The sequence below is a fragment of the Rhipicephalus microplus genome, chromosome 8, assembly GCF_043290135.1.
Source record: "Rhipicephalus microplus isolate Deutch F79 chromosome 8, USDA_Rmic, whole genome shotgun sequence".
Lineage (NCBI taxonomy): Eukaryota > Metazoa > Arthropoda > Arachnida > Ixodida > Ixodidae > Rhipicephalus > Rhipicephalus microplus.
In genome coordinates this window covers 19,402,093-19,419,785 of record NC_134707.1, presented here as the reverse complement: position 1 = coordinate 19,419,785, position 17,693 = coordinate 19,402,093, and the positions used below count along the sequence as shown (strand labels likewise).

General features: G+C 45.0%; 1 protein-coding gene and 1 long non-coding RNA gene across 2 annotated transcripts in view; one reads left to right on the top strand and one right to left on the bottom strand.

Annotated features, from left to right (window-relative positions):
• LOC119165235 (cytoglobin-1) overlaps positions 1-17,693 on the top strand; it is a 137,293-nt gene that overhangs the window by 3,176 nt on the left and 116,424 nt on the right. The gene's annotated exons all lie outside the window — the stretch shown is intronic.
• On the bottom strand, positions 12,744-17,666 carry LOC142768404 (uncharacterized). The gene is made up of 3 exons (XR_012885272.1): positions 17,527-17,666; positions 16,005-16,117; positions 12,744-12,812 (listed from the first exon to the last, which is right to left on the bottom strand). It is a non-coding gene; the product is annotated as an uncharacterized LOC142768404 (long non-coding RNA).

Genomic DNA, 17,693 nt, shown 5'->3' with positions numbered 1-17,693 from the left:
GCACTTCCTTCATCCCGGCAAAGGGGCTGCAAGCTACACGGGGGTGACGCATGTGAACAGGCTACATCAAGCGCACGGTGTAAGATCAAGCATGATTCGTGGCCTTAGTCGCGGGCCATGAAACGCAATCTCTCTCCCTCTCTCTCTCACTGAGATTCTGGTGGGTGCTATTGTTGCCACTGTGTACTTTTAGCGTGCTGCCCAGCGTGGCAACCCGTGGACGAAGGCACCCTGAGGCCAAAAGCTCTGTTCTTCGGCAGGTCGCTCTTTATTTATATGATACATCGGCGAATCGATCGCAGCAACTTACTGCATTACGGTGTCTTGAAGACACTGGACTAGCCTGTGTATGAAAAGAGGGCGCTGGAGAAAGTATAAACTTCACTACCAGCCATAATCGCATCTCAAAGTAGACAAAACGCAACAGCACCGTTGTGCACTTGCATGCATATGCACAAAAAATTAAAAGCTTAAATAGCTAGAATTTGTACCCCCCCCCCTCCCCACTGTATTCTTCTGCGGGTCTGCCGGGGTGGTGTAGCAGTTACGGTGTACGGCTACCAATCAGAAGGTCCGCGGTTCGAATCCTACCGCAGTGGTCGCGTTTCAGTGAAGTCGAAATTCTAGACACCTGTGTGCTGTGCGATGCCTGCACACAATAAAGAACAACAGGTGATAAATACTCCCAATGTGCTACACTGCAGTACCTTATATTACCATCGTGTTTTCTGGTCGTAAAACTCTAGATAATAATATAGGGCCAAGATTGCCACATGTACAATTACAGAAATAAATGTAGATAATTTTAGTTTCATGCAAACGTGACTACTAACTTCTTTCTGGGATTTCTAGAACCAGTGACATATTTCCTAATGCATGATCTGCAGGCCACTTGTTGCCTACTGTGGCATTAAAGCAACCTATCTTTACAGTGTACTGTCTCTACCTTACTCATTGCCGATTCTTCTTCTTCGTAGAAGCTAGCGTTCAATCAAACGTTCATAATGGCTGGATGTAGGCGTGTAGGCCTGTACCACCTCAATTTTGTACCTCTTGTTAAGTTTAATTGTGGTGCTTGCCACCCTCTCACTGGTGCTATAGTAATATTCTCTGTAGCCAGCCATACGTAAGAAACCACTCAAAAGCCGTTCATAAGAAACCGCACGCCCAGTTCCACTCTGTCAACTCAGTCACATAAACATAGAACGTGTCCGTCCTGCAGCAGTGTATAAGCCTGCGATTCGCTGATCAGGTTGCATAGATGAGCAACTCCAAGAACAAATTACAGCTCACGATTACTGAACTGGACATGGTTATTGAAAGGAGACAAGTAGGTCTAAAAATTAGTATTCATAAAACTGAAGTAATGTGCAAGAGTATCTCCGAGAACAGTGATTTCCGATAAGTATCGAGACACTGGAAGTTGTAAAGGAATACGTCCACTTACGACGGGTTGTAACGGCGGAGCCAAACTATGACACTGAAATAACTAGAAGTTTAAGGATGGGGTGGACGCACTCGGCAAACACTCTCAAATCATGATAGTCTACCACTATTCATCAAAAGGAATGTCTATAACAGCTGCATCACAAGTTGAATTGAATGAACTTTATTTGTCCAACGGTTGTTGCTGTGCAGGGGGCTTGTAACTAGGAAGCTTGTAAAAAGGGTTCAGCTTAAGTTGAGGACGATGTAGCGAGTGATCGAAAGAGAACTGATAGGTGTAACCTCAAGATCCAGGAAAAAAAATCCGAGTGGGTTAGGTTAGAAACGGGGGTTAAGGATATTATGATGTCTCGGTTGCGACGGCGTTGATTATAGGCAAGACCTCGGAAAACGAATGGGCAGAGCATGCGCCCGCACGAAGATAATGATAATGACACACGGTGACAATGAGGACAGATAAGCAAACGATTATGGGGATAACGGTTACTCCGATGGGAGGATGAAGTAAATAATTAACGGCCCCAATATCACAATTGATGTCAAGAAGAAATGAACATGGGCTGGGTATGTAGCACGTAAGCAGGATAGCCACTGGTCATTGATGAAAATAATAATAATAATAATAATAATAAAAAATTGCCCGCAGCTTCCCTCGGGGGAACACTGAGGAGGATGCGGAGCATATAATTGGTTAACGGGGTGTTAAAGTGCGACTTACTTGGGTCGATGGCTAAATTGGTTAACGTGGTTGTGAAATGGGGTGTTAAATTGCGACTTACTTGGGTCGATGGCTAAATTGGTTAACGTGGTTGTAGGAGGGGGTGTTAAATGAGTGAACACGTACACACGTATGCGAAAGGACGGCGCTGGTCGAAGGGACGTCGATCATTGTGTTTGTGGATTCGTTGGAATTCATTTCACCGCGACCTTGGACGTCGACGCGCCGTACAAACCAACCGACGAGCGGCAACTGAGCGAGCGAGCGCCGACCTTGAGTATATATACAGCGCTACGGCGCATGCACTGTCAGCTGTTGAATGTTCTCGAAGGAGAAGCGCGCGCGCGGCACAGATGGCGACGGCGCGACGGCGCATGCGCTGTCAGCTGTCGAATGTTCTCGAAGGAGAAGCGCGCGCGGCACAGATGGTGGGCGACGGCGCGACGGCGCATGCGCGCGCGTCAGCTGTCGAATGTTCGAGAAGCGGTGCGGACGGCGCGGACGGCGCGGACGGCGCACTACAAGGCGAGTGTATAAGATGCTTCCGCATCTAATAATAATAATAATAATAATAATAATAATAATAATAATAATAATATAATAATAATATTAATAATAATAATAATAATAATAATAATTAGGGTTGAACGTCCCAGAACCGCGATACAAATATGGAAAACGCCATAGTGGAGGGCTCCGGAGATTTCAACCTCCTACAGTTCTTTACCGTGCACCTAATTATTGAGGACGACGGGTTTGTTTGACCGCCTCAGACTTGCGATAGAGTTCTACACGCTGCAATGAATTTACTGTCTCTCCCTTTTTCTTTTCCTTCTGTCCCCTCTTTGTCATCTTTCTTGTCCCGTTTCCCGATATCCCACTGTAGGGTAGCCAACCAGATGTCTTTCTGGTTAACCTCCCTGCCTTCTCTCTTTTGTTTCTTCCTTTCTTCCTTCCTTCCTAAATCAAAAGACACGGACCTGAATCATTTTAGCATCCATCGAAATTTCACCTGCCGCAGCCGGGCTTCAATCCCATGACCTTCGGGCTAAGAGGAAATTGAGGGTAAGTGACTGGATTTAAATAAAAGGTAAACACGAGAGGGGAGATGAAAAATTAGGCTGGCTGATTAGATTAGAAAGTTTGCTGGTGTAACGGGACAGCAGAAGGCACAGGACCAGGTTCATTGGCAGAACATTGCAGAGGACTTTCCTTTGCCCTGCAGAGGGCATAGTCAGAATGATGATGATGATGATGATGATGATGATGATATTTAGTTCCCCGTCACCCCTCGCTCCGGCGATGAAACGGTGTTGTAAATAATGTCACGAGATAATCAGTCTTACGTAAAGTTCGTTGAATCGGTCCTGAAACAATGGAGGGTCCTCAATTAGAGTGTAGATTCTTGCGCTCTGCGGAAAAAAACAAAACAAAATCAAGTCATTTAACATGCAGCCGCTAAAGCTAACCCTGTGGTAAATTAACTCTAAAGATTATTTATTTATTTACTTTTACTACAGCCTTAAGTAAAGTTCTATAGACGAAGTGAGACTTTTTAGTATAGTGCTAGTAAGCGGCAGTAACACAAAAAGCAAAAAAAAAATTTGACAGCCTACCCCTAGTGGTAAAACCAATACACTCATGCGATAACCTTGAAGAAATAAGAAATGTAGTTTACACGTCAGTAAAATGCTCTTCACTTGCGACCATTAAATATTTTAGTGATAAGGGTTATTATTACCAAGGAGAAAAATGTAAGGTATCATTGCATGTGGGAAATGGCTGTATTTAGATGTATTGGAGAAAACATCGGACGTTTTATACGACACGCGAATGAAACTAGCTCCCACGTCCCGAAAGCAAAAAGAAAAGTTGTAGCAAGTTTTTTTTTTTTTTTTGAGGAAGCGGTGTGCGAGCTAAACATTTCACACGTATCGAAATTGTTAAGTGATGCCATTTAGTACAATTATTGTGCCGTGAAGGCTGAAGACTTCCGAGATGTTATGACACCAGTGTAGAAAAAATTGCCCGCAGCTTCCCTCGGGGGAACACTGAGGAGGATGCGGAGCATATAATTGGTTAACGGGGTGTTAAAGTGCGACTTACTTGGGTCGATGGCTAAATTGGTTAACGTGGTTGTGAAATGGGGTGTTAAATTGCGACTTACTTGGGTCGATGGCTAAATTGGTTAACGTGGTTGTAGGAGGGGGTGTTAAATGAGTGAACACGTACACACGTATGCGAAAGGACGGCGCTGGTCGAAGGGACGTCGATCATTGTGTTTGTGGATTCGTTGGAATTCATTTCACCGCGACCTTGGACGTCGACGCGCCGTACAAACCAACCGACGAGCGGCAACTGAGCGAGCGAGCGCCGACCTTGAGTATATATACAGCGCTACGGCGCATGCACTGTCAGCTGTTGAATGTTCTCGAAGGAGAAGCGCGCGCGCGGCACAGATGGCGACGGCGCGACGGCGCATGCGCTGTCAGCTGTCGAATGTTCTCGAAGGAGAAGCGCGCGCGGCACAGATGGTGGGCGACGGCGCGACGGCGCATGCGCGCGCGTCAGCTGTCGAATGTTCGAGAAGCGGTGCGGACGGCGCGGACGGCGCGGACGGCGCACTACAAGGCGAGTGTATAAGATGCTTCCGCATCTAAAAAATCTCTGCAACCTTTAATCGCCCTCAGCGCAGTCCCGTCCAGAGCATGAAGTAGAACAGTCAAAATTAACAAGCATATGCCCCCCTATGGTTCGTCTTCGTCTTAGTCTATGCCACGCGCAACTTTCTACATCCTTCGCCCTAACAGATTTCATTAACATTTCCTTATTATTGTCCGTAGGCTGCCTTTACCAGTCCTTATCATCATTCCACAAATCCTGCCCACAATAAATACCACTCACCTACAATTTCCACGTTATTTCGACGAGCGTAGTAAAGCCCGATAACAATCTGTCTCAAAATCTTTTACTTCTAATCATGATTATCTGTCTTGAACATTACTTCTTTGTCGAAATGTAAAACACTGCTCGATAAATGACGGAAACCCTTCAGAGTCACTTCACAGAGTCAGTTCAGAGCCTCAAAGTCACTTCAGAGATATGCATTGCTCTTATTGGCACACTATTAACGATGGCAATATGGGCTTTCACGGTAGTCTCTCTCCTCCGCAAACACAACAACAAGGCAATGTCGACGTTGCTGACTCGAAGTAGGTGTGACCGGGACACACTGTATTTCGGAATGGTGTTGCTGTTGAGGCAGCATTGAGTCTTGATCCCGCACACACCACATGTCTTGAGCCCTTTCGGAACACATTGGTGCCGTCTATTTAGCGAAGTGTCTCACGTAGCTCCTCGAGAGTATCACCAACACCCGCGTGCAGAATGCATCGACACACGTTGTTCACAATTGGTTATGTGGAGAATTTGTGTGGGTGTCGTGATGCGCGGCCTTTCACGGCGTTTAAAGTTGTGATGGCGAGGGCGATCTGACGCAAAGGGCGTCTCGGTCTTCTACTTGTAAAGTACTGTCACGTTGGCTCCGAATCGTAACGCTAACAACCTTCAAGCGTCGAGTAAGTTCTGATCGGTGCCGTCCAAACGAGTTGATGAACACATCCATCGCACGAATCGGCGTCAGCCTCAGCGTCTTGCTAGCGTCTTCTCGTAGAAACGTAATTTGGCTGCCGTTGTTTATAACTCCCCGAACGTAGTAGCAGTGTGTCGGCGTTCTCAGCCAGGCGCGGAAAGTCTGAAGCAGAACATCGGTGGTGAGTCCAGTAGCCGTGCTGTTTGTAGCTACAAACATAGCAGTGGCATAAGTACTTTTGATTCCTACATAACGGCATTTTCAGTAGCTCTTGAGGTATGCATTGCTGATTCGTGCCGCCATCGACATGCCTTGCGCTGCGCTATGCGTCGTCCATATGGCACTGGATGTCCTTTCGCTGTGCACTTGAAGCATCGACCATGACAATTCGTTTCTCTACAATGCTCCGGTGGCTAGCGCATTTTTCGCTGTTGTGCTCAATTGTGAGGTAGAAGACGCATGGAGTGAAGGAAATGTTTGCCTTCCTACAAAGTACACTGACGCAATCTTTCGGGAGCTCTGGTTACCTTGAGTGCGAGTCTCTACAGCCATGGTTTGTTCATATCTCTCTAGGCGTCTACCTCGATCCGAAGAAACTTTAGCAATGTCTACACAATTTTCAACACCCTCTTCGCCCCCCCCCCAGTGGCGCCTGATTATGAAGAATAATAAATGCTCACATCAGTTCTAAGTACATAATCTTCATCAGTATGTTAGTAAAAGTTCCAAGTCAGTCCTAGTGGTGTCATCTGGGTCACCTCCTGCACTTAACTTCCAGGGATGTTTTGTGCTCTTGTGCCACGTTCAAGCTATTGAGTGTGTCCAAATCGATGAATTTGCGCTGTCGCCGAGCAGGTTTTGTTGACATGAATACTCCCACTAAATGCTCTTCCACGAGGATCTGCACCTCTATTTGAGGAACCATTTCCTTCGCTCTCTCTTCCTGGCTTTGTTTACCTAGTAGGCATCAGCTTTTTGCCTCGGCCTTCGTCTGATGTCTCTGAATCACCACTTTGACACTGTCTCGGCATTCTTCGCTCAAACAAGATGTATCCCTTGCATGGCCAGGAATCTTGACGTCAGCAGCTTTCGAGAAGAGGAGAAGCTAAAAGCTGTGCAAGAGGCTTGCTGCTTTGTTCTTGTGGTCTTCCTCCTGTTGCTGTTCGCTTTATAAATTCACTTTGTTTTTCGTTAACCGGGTGATACCACGCACGCCGGTTTGAACTGTACGACACCCGAATTCGTCCGACTTGTCATCTACTCAGCTTTAAGATCTGGTGGACTATCTTTTCTATTGTCGAAAGCTTCCCGCTTTTTGTATGTACAAATCTCTTCCACTCCGTACGCCTGAGTTGTGGCCACTGTTTTATTATCCTCTCTGGTACAGCAGGTTGAATAGTTCTCTAACGGCGTGGAAGAGACCTTTTGTCGCTGCGGTTGTTCATCGGTGTCAATTTTTTAGATTGTATTCACTGTAGTGGGAACAGTTAATTTCCTGCTGCTAGTATGTCACACTGCTTGCCGCGAAATAGTCTTGTTCAGCTTCTGAGCTTCAAGATCCCCCCTGAGGAAGCATTGGCTAGGTGTTGGTGGTATAGACGATGACCCCATTTCTCTTTTCACTTCTGTTCTAATCCGCACTTTCACTGATTCCAGGTGATCTTGCCGAGCTTTTAACGCCTCTTCGGTTTAACACGCTGCTCCCACTTTCACATGAATAATCTGGTGAACATAATCGTCTGCTACCTCCATCTCCCTTCCAAACGATCAATGTGCACTGCATCTTCTACCTCCTTATGAATTTCTCTGAAAACTGTATACTCGCTAGTCGAAATTCGGTGAAACTTCATCAGCTCAATAATTGGCGGGTGATCCATATGCACAAGGCGTTTGATGTTTTCGATGGCTTGCGTGACAGCCTTGGGCACTTAAATCCTCCTTTCGGACAGGGCCTCCGTGATCCGGTTCAGTGTCGTAAACGTGAGAAAACACTGGCCGGCCGCGTCAGGAGGCGTCAATACGACATTCGTCGTAGAGAGCTTGCACAACTAAGATTAGGGTGTGGTATATGTCACGCTCTACGGTATAGGTCACTGGTAGGTTTAGGCCTCGCACATCAGTCTTATCCACTGTATCCGTGGATAAGACTCCAGTTCTCTAGGCTACGAATGTGGTCGAAATTCGTGTAGTCCACTCCGTCTCACCTTCAAATGCCCTTTCTGCCTGGTTTCGTCAGCAAAATGTTAAGGAAAGGGATCAACCGTCGCCACTATAGCGAAGTTCATCCTCGAGTTCTTCTTTATTACAGCACTAATCTAATCTACCTAGTGATGACAACGCCACTCGTCTTCTACACAATTTTCAAGAGCCAGAATTACGCTAAGACGGCTCGGAATTCGTAATGAGTTCATCTCGCAAAGAATTCAAGTTTGGTATACACTTCGAGGTGGGCAAAAGCACTGGTATTGTGCCTGTTGACGTATGTACTCGAAGTTGGGGGAATTTCGAACTTCACCTTGAAGGGCATATGACGATTGCGTAATCGGGACTCTAGTGCATTGGCTTCTGAACAGCTAGCATGCCTAGATTCTCGTTGCATGCCTCAACCGTGCCGTAAGAAAACGTGCGACTGCGCTCGTTTCAAAGTATCATTCCATTCCTACTGCAAGCAAGGTTGTTTAGTGCCCACTACTTTCTAATCATTTGTGTTGCAAATAAGCGAAGGTCCCCCTGCACGTCTGTAAGGCAGAACGGGAACTTACGCACCTTTTGACTTTGTTTATGCGCATTCTGACGATGATGATAAATATCACTTGAGCGCTTTACGATGAGAGAGTCTTCGAAACCCCTACTCGTTGTTCAAATTAAATATTGTCACGCCAGGCGCGATTCTGCGCTTCTACTTCATAATATATTTTCCGTTACATGACATTGATATAGCGTTTTGTTTCAAAGCAGTTCCAATAAAATTCGTGGCTCTTTAGTAGAACATCTGTTTTCTACGCACCGGAGCTGGGTTCAATCCTGAATCCGACCCGAAGTGTTTCATAATTTATTTTATTTTCATCTTCCTTTTTTGGTCAGGGACATTTGTTGGTCACGGACAAAATAACGATTTTTTCGCTCACAACCAACCACACCAAAACCAACGCCGGAATCACAGCGAAATAAGCTTTCTAACGATATACCATTGGGTCTCGTCGTATATGTCGTTGGGTCTCGTCAAGCTAGTTATGTAGCTTTTAACCCAACGCAACCATCCAGCATGTACAAACTGGAAAATAAATTGAATTGAATTGAATTGTGGCTCACGCCCACCCTGTGATCATTATCGCGAATCAGGCAATGTAAAAAAAGGTGGTTAAAATATCAAAAGTGAGAATTTTTTTGTTTTCTTTCATAAGAAAGTTTTTATCACAATCAGGATTATATTGTTCAATATGAAGATAGTTGTAGTTTCACCGCAAGGGTAAAGCGATAAATGCAAAGGCAACAAACCCTAATGTTGAATAAACTGAGGTCGACGGTTCGCTCTTTTGGATTCAGTCTCACGCATCTCTACAAAAATGCTGGTTAAGACAATACGGCCGCTCTAGGTACGTTTTTCGCACAGTCTCTTCGTGCTGATATTGCTGCACGTAGAAGGGTTTTAATGGACCGAACGATGACGCCTGTGAAGATAGCAAAATGGCACGCCCCAGCCACGGCAACCACATCGTATAATCAATGTTCACAGTTGCTGCTCAAGGACCCCCCTCACCTCGCATATTTTCATGGTCGTTATAGACGGGTGGGGTGCTGCCTCTTTGCTTCGGCATTCGATGTGGCCGGTCTAACAGATACGGGGGTTCTAACAGGTAGGGGCTCGCTTCATCTCTCCTTCGACTGGATTCATCGTCCCTGCTAGCAAGCTGTATACCCTTGGGTCGAACGTACTACGTGCTGGGAGATGTAATCAACTTCGGCTCTATACCGGACGTGACGGCGACGAAAGAAAGCCGTCAAGACTTTCTATACAATTGCTATCACAATAAAAGGGGTGTCGAATTGATTATTATAGAAGAAAAATCATATTAGTAATACAAAATAAACCATGACAAAGCCTACTTTAGGTGAATGTGAACCTTCGGAACAGTGTTTATGATAAGAATATGATCGACTGTTCTATGTGATCTTGAACTGCCTCAAAAACTTTCACATTGCTGTGCCCAAAAGCCAGAGCATTGATGTGTCGTTTCTAATTCCACACCTTCCTATTACGGCACTGTGTGAACCATTCAAAAGAATATGCGCGCTAATTTGTTGATTCATTCGATTTCCAACATTATATGTACATCGTGGTGTTTGCATTTTGTTCTGTTACTTCGGCATGGGTCACCCAACAAGTATTTCGCTGAAACCACTAAGATGTAAGCCTCGCCCACTCAATTTTAGTACCAACGGCGTGGACATGAGTATGCATGTGCAAACAAAATTATGGGACGTAGTTTTCAAAGGCTCATTTAGTTTCATGGCACAGGTTTAATGAAAACCATCCGATCATGAAACTAAATTAGGTGCAGCGAACGCTAATTGTACTCTTTTAAGTGTTTGTAGCAATTGCGATATTGATGCAAAGGAATAAAGCCTCAGTAATCCGAGAGCCAGTAATTCGAGGGTCACAGGTTTGGTTCTTTCTTGCAGCAAGATGTCTTTTTGCCTACTTTTTTTACATCTGTATCACAATTATTCCCATACACTTAAAACATGGCAAACTACACGTGTCTTTCTCCGCGTGTCTTTCTTGGATTCATTATGTGCTGGTTTTGATTTGGTTGCGTGCACAGAAGTTATTGGAACGAATAAAGAAAGGGGTATGAGAGGCAGAAAGCTTAATTCGACAACGCGAATTGTGTTTTGTGGTGTCATAATCAGACCTGAAATGTGCCAATCATTTCTTTTTTGTTGAATTGACTTAACATAAGCCAAAAACAATTCGAGTATGCTTTCACATTGGTTATACAATACGTTAAAAAGGAGCAGTTATGCTATGAAGCTTTTGTGGCTGCCAAAACGATCACCATGCTCCCTCCAGCAGCAAATGTAGGTTAAGCGATATATTTTACATAGTAGGGCAGTAATAAAAACCTAGGAGCTTTGAAAAAATGCCTCGGATTACCGTGTTTTTCATTTCGTCCATAACGCACCGACAGAGCTGAAAAAAAGAAAATCACAATTTCGTTAGTTAACGCTAATCATTTTGCGTCCTAAAGCGGCAGTCCTAGCCAATTTTTTTCGTCCGAGGGGGGAACAATAAAAGAATTCACTACCCTTGATGCATGCTCGTTACTGTGTCTGTGTATTACGTATCCATAGAAGTGGGGAATTTATAACTTCGGGGCTGAGCAACTTTAACATCTCACGTAATACTCAGTTTTGTTTAGTGGCGTTCTGCTGTACAGCACAAAGTTGCACATATGAAGAATGACCGAATTGTTTGTATGCCACTGAAAACAAAAAGTAGAAAAAAAGGAGCACTTGAGCAAGTTACGGAAATAAAGCACGCGAATATGATAAGGTGCCACAGTATCGCCCCTCGTTTCGCGCTGATTGAGTTTTTGCCACTCCTAGTTCCAGTAACAGCACGTCCCGCGAATGACAGGCTCCTCGTTGACAATGTGTAAGTTTACAAACAACAATCAACTGCGAAAGCCCTACCGTAACTTTTGAAAACAACAAATATGGCGTATCCATGAAGTGAATGATAATAAGTGGGCGAAGTAGTAGTGGCCGGGGAATTAACCGTGTTACGGTAAACCACTATGACCATGAGCACTCGCTCATGTAAATAAGTGACAAAGTATTGTACAGTTATGTAAACGGCTTATTGTTCATAAATGGTATGTTGTGTTGAGTTGTTGAATTTCGTTTTGTCTTCCTTATTACTGCTTTGTGGTATCGTTTCTAGTCTGAAGTTGACGAAGACAAGGTTTGTGCACGTTCTCCTGATGGTTGTTGGTTGTTTCCATTCATACGAAATGCATCGTAGAGCATCTCGAGACGCAATATACTGCACAAGCATGTCGTTGTGCGTAATCTTCATCGTCATCACGGCTATGGCGCACGCCAACACCACCAACGGACAAGCCTCGACCTTAGGAATCTTTACCCCTAAAAGCATTTGTGGCATTGGGGTGCTTGCGCTACAGCTGGGAGCAGCGAAAGCACACGTTTTTTGGGGGGCGAAGCTTCTCTTAGTCTAACCTCGTCACTGGTAACGCGTAACCAAGAAAAGAGGCGAGAAAGAAAAGAAGGCAAAATAAATTGACGACCATTTCTTGTCTCATTTCCTAGATGGCTTTACTCTGCCGCTACTCTCCGAAGTGCCACTACTCTCTGATTGGCTGCTGTGCGCATTTTGACTGAATGTGCGGAAAACGAGTGCATCTCTCGATCTCATGGATAGTCACCGTAAGAGGCGGGTCATTGGCGGTTCGTTGGCGGGGCATGAACGAAGCAGAGTGGTGGGTGCGTTGAAAACGCTTGCGCTCGGCTTACTTGGCTCGCGTCTCGTTGGTTTGAGCCGCTCACCGTCTGCATTTTCGAACGCGATCGGACGCATGAACGCATGCACGGACGGACGGACACGGGTACGGATGGACGAGCGGATGCTTCGCCCAACTCATGATCATTCACTACGTGGAAATTCTGTGATTTTTTTGTTCCTGGTAGATTCAGCGGGGAAGCTGGAAAGAGAGGAGATACAGGTTACGATTGGTACCCAAAAGCTCCAAACCACCAACTATAATACTACGTATCTCGTAAAAAAAATCACCAGTTCTTAACCTTTATATAGTCTGCTGCAAAATTAAAGCACTTGTTTGAGGTGCAGCAGAAAGAAAGCCAGCAAACCAATGAGTTTCAGTGCTGTACCACCATTTAGTGAGGGTGGTCATGGGACTATCATGTACGAGCAAATTATGTGCAGGGCGTTAAATTTATACTTGCCATCGGTGTTGTCAGTTTCTCAACTGCCTCTCTGCAAACATTCACTAATCTGCAATACTCGGTGACCACCTGCATGGACGAACTGTACATCAGCAAGTAAAGATAGCAAAACTAACTACCGTCTAAACCATTTCCTGCGGACATTCGTCAAAAGATTGGAAGAGCTTTCTTAATGCAAAACATCGTGCGCTGTCTATTCGTACAAGAGTACCGATACTTTTGAAGATTCCTCGAACAACTGCCCAAACAAAGAGTGGACTCATGTTAACACTGCAACATTCTTGCTTTGTTTTGTCGCTTCGAAAGCTACATGCTGATGTAATCAGCATCTTCAACAAAAGTGGGCTCATTCGCGTTTTCAGGGAGCTCTAGTTTCGTAATGATTTTTCACCTATCCTACCTCATAATCACTTCTTCATCATTTCGCAAACATTAATTGTACATCTTGAGAGCATAACTCACGTTCGTCAACGCTAGACATGTAGAAAAATTCATACGGACGCATTTGTACTCCTTAATCGACATTGAGTTTGAATTCAATCGCATTTCTTGTTTCCACTGGAAAAATGACCTGTCTTGGCACTGACTGGCACTCCTAGCTTTGCATGCAGAGGAATAAGGGGGACGGGTGGATGGCCACGGGTATAGCTTGATTGGCAGTGCACCATATGCGTCATCCGATGGTTGCTGGTTTGGTCAATGTTGGCCGCAAGTTGTCTTTAGGTCCGCTTTAATTTTTTCGCATTTATATTATAACTACTTCAATACAGCTGAAAAGGCACGAATGACAGCCCCCCCCCCGCCCTCTATGACTTCATTAGCTTCGCTGTCCGCTGTTTTTCACTAAGATGGGTTTAAACAAAAACATAGTCTTTAAAATCCTCTCTTCTTTGACCCAAAAAGTGAAAATCAAAAGAAGCAGGCATTTCGGCTCATTGGTTGATCATCTTGTCTGGAAGACGGCGCTTAAAGCCCAGAACTGTTGCTTCGTGATCGTGGCACTTAGCTATTCATCCGAAAGGTGCGGGTTAAGTCCTGGCCACGGAGGTCGCTTATCGACGGAAGCATAATTCTTGAGGCTAGCGTGCACATCGACGTCAGTGCACGTTAAAGAGCCCCAGATCAGTGAAACTGTCCCGACACCTTCAGTTTAGTGCCTTTATAAAAGGAGTCACTGTAGAACGTTACGTGCCGTAAACCGGAGAAACGGTACTACGTAAAAAGTCATCACTGCGTCGTCTGAGCTCTTTCGTGCTTTTTTCAAAGCTCTTTCCTGTCCACAGCATTAATTAACTCGACAGCTGGTGACAACGGTGCTCTAGTAAATATGAAGATGGCCGCAGTTAGCCCTACAAATAGCTGTGAAGCGAAGGCGGTGATCCGAATACCCGAGAAGGTGCAGCAAGAGACAGCGATGGATTATTAGACAATGAATAAGGCAATTGCGGCTGCGTGAAGACACCTAAGAGTTGGAAGGCTTACGTACGTCAAAAAAACGACGTGGCCGTACATGAATGAAAGATGCGAACGCGTGGTTTCAGCGTGAGTTTCTGTCTATGAAGTTGGTACTTGTCATTCATGTCTACGACTTTTGGCTGTTTGAAGAGAACCTACCTACACTTAAGATCAGCGTATAAAATAAAAACGTAGTATTACCTAGCTTAAGCCTTGCAGTGACCCAGAAGCAACCTAGAAAAATCTACATCACCTATCTAAGACGTTGGCATTGAAAAGAGTCGTTCAGTTTTGTTCTGTGAAGATTTGCAAGGCTCAGTGCTAGCTTCGCCAATTATTTTCTGATTCAGTTTATTTGGCATTTTCCTTCAGAACTATTGCAAAAGTAAAGTGGCTCAATGTCTGTCAATGCTAATGATCTATAAAAGTGTAAAATCATCAAGGTAGTGAAAAATATGTCAGACCTGATATAAAAAGCTGAAAAAAAAATCGTCATAGTATACGACTCATGCCCTGAGCGATTTGGCCGTCAACACCTGCTCATTTGAGGAAAAAAATAAAGTTCAAACAGGAGAGCACTGAGTGCTCCCTTTTTGTATTTAAACGAGTTAACTTTTCATGATAAATGATATTCGCGTAAATTATTCCCCGATGACTGTGGACCCTGATTGCTCTCGTGTGGGCAAATTAGACTCACAAGGCCGAGGAACCTCAAAGCAGAGTCGCTTGAAACAAGATTGCTTACAGACTTATTCGTTCTACTCGATGTTAGAAAAAAAAACTGTTTCCTTTACATTCACCGCCTGTTTTAAAGACACTCTTACGCAGTGGATATGAGTCAAAGAAAAAGGCATATCCAAGCGAGCGAGCAGGCAGGAAAGAAAAAGGAAAGAGGATTACGTCACACAAGTGAAGCTAAGTGAAATCCACCGTGGCGGCCCAATTCGCGCGCAAAACGTCAGAGCACGCGGTGACTTTTAGTTCTCTCAGTGGAGGTCCGTTTTTGAACATCTTGCGTCAACGCCTCCTCTAGAAAGATGACTGAGGAATGGCTCGCGCTCCCAGCGGAGTTGGGCTGCCTTCAGTTTTAAACAAGCTCTGCGCGGTGGCGCTCGCGACCGACACTATCATCACGGCGACGGGCGGTACTAGCTAAGCGTTTTTCATCTGCGGCCCATAGGGGCGCGTCAGTCGAGAGTTGTTCGAGACCTGCAACTGTGCACCACTGATTCAGAGGCTATGCAAAGTGTTGCGTTGTTAGTTGTTCGAGACCTGCAACTGTGCACCACTGATTCAGAGGCTATGCAAAGTGTTGCATTGTTGCACCGTCCGCCACAAGGGACGCTAGCAACCGAGAACATTTTCAAAATGAAGGAGGAAAAGGGTGTGGCAGCTGTTTTTTTTTTCTCATGCGGCAGGCATCTTCCTAGAGGAGGCGTTGCTTGCGTAAGCCGGCTAGTCAGCGCCGAAGAAGCGCCTCTCGAATAAAAGCTACCGGGCGCCTCACTCTGGAGTCTCGGCAAGTCTTATTGCTCTCGTGATCTTGCTGCAAAAGGTCATGTGTTGGGCCGACACTCCTGGCTTCTACATGGGTTGGTTTGCAGAGATTTTGACAACTGCTCACGCAGTTCAGTGGCAAAGGTAAAATAGTGAACTCTTTGTCGACAGTGGCGCCCCTAGCGCTAGCTTATTTCGCTATGGGAAACTTGACATTCATGCCTTGTCATTAGCAAAAGAAAGTGTCCAAGTTATCAAATGACAACTTCAATATTGACTTTTCGTCACTGTCGGTGCAAAAATACTCACCCTAATGGTTCGTGTGGGCTTTACCACCTTCGATAACGCCGCAATTTCTGGGCCGCAAACTTTTATCACAGTCCCGAAACAAGTTTTCGCCTTTAGGAGTCTCGGTCCAATTGCTGTAAATCGGAATTTTATCGTGTTTGTACGGACTCAAGGAAAAAAAACTTGGGACCATAAAATTTCAGCCACCTTTTTCACACTACACTTTTTGATATATTAAGAATCGCACGATAGTCGAAGGCTGGACTACTCTGTATAGATTTGTGGATATTCACGAAAAACAGCTCGCCGTTGGTAAACATGAGGAACGCTTGTGATGACGTTGAAGGTAAATTTCCGCGTTTATTAGGCGCCTAATGCCTTCGCCTTAAGGAGAAAACGAATAAGCACACCAACAATCGCTCCAGTGTTGGCACCGGGTAGGTCTTTAAAGTGTGGTGCAATTTTGTCAATTACATTGTTTTTACGACGCGCACCGCGTTGTTTTTGGTACCCGCTACAGCGGCCACCCGTGACACTTCACAGAAGTTCCAAACCGTTTGCTCTGTCGAAGTATTTGGCTCTCATGACCGATCGAACAAGTTAAGGAGGCAACCATGCTTCTTTGGGTCGTCTTAGCTAGACGAAGGTTCATGCATTCAAAGTAACACTTTTGTTAGCTGTACCTCAGTGTAATGTGCATTCCGGCAGCCTACGCGTTGAGCAATATAGACATCAGGCGTCTGGCAGACGTGTGCTTTGTTTTATCGCACGCCTAGAGATGACCGAGATGAATAATCAGCGTGATTTATCTCTGCTCCTCTTGGTAAGCTCATGTTTACCTTTATCGAGGCTTGTTTACGTTCTTTCATGTCCCGTACCAGATTCGCGATCTGAAATTAAGCGCAAATGACCAAGAGCCGATGGTTGACATACGCACTTTTTACACATTTTCTCTACCACGTGCGCCCACGAAATAGAGATGGGTCATGTAAGTGCGAGAACTCGTGGATAATTTGTTTCCATTTCCTGCTGAAACGATATAACTCAAGTGGTAGCCATTCCTACAAGCGATTGTGCAGGTGTCGTTCGCTTTCGGACAAGTTGTAGCAGCGTTGGTTGTGGCTGCTGGAGCTGAGTTACGAACTAAATTTTAGCTGTATCTACGAGTTTCAGTTGTGAATCTAGTGGTAGCGCTGCAAATCTCTATACGCATCTCTGCCATTGCACAAAGTGTCTACGTCTGAAGATATTTGTGTCACCTATACATCAAGTTTAATGGTAACAATGGCATTACTTTTCATTCACACACTAAGCGTCTTATAAAGCACGCAAAAGGCGACTCCTGAGTTCACGTCATTTCTCCAAGATGTAAATGAATATGTAGAGAAGAATATTACACCTGATGTTACTGCTCAAAATTTGCACAGGAGAACTAATTACATAACATGCAGTCTTCCAAGGAAAGTTCCAGTTCAGCGAACAGATGGTATACGCTGAAGAAATTTGATTACTCAGCATAATGTGGTGTCCAGCCACGACTCACGCAGAGACTCCGTGTTGCAGGCGTGTGCATCTTGCCATGCGAGAACCATAAACACGATTCCCAGCTTCTTTATTCTCGACAGCATAATGATCCAAGGTCAGCACAGTAGTTGCTTACCAGCCAACTTCTATGATACACTTGTATTCCTGCGTATTTAAGAATAAACG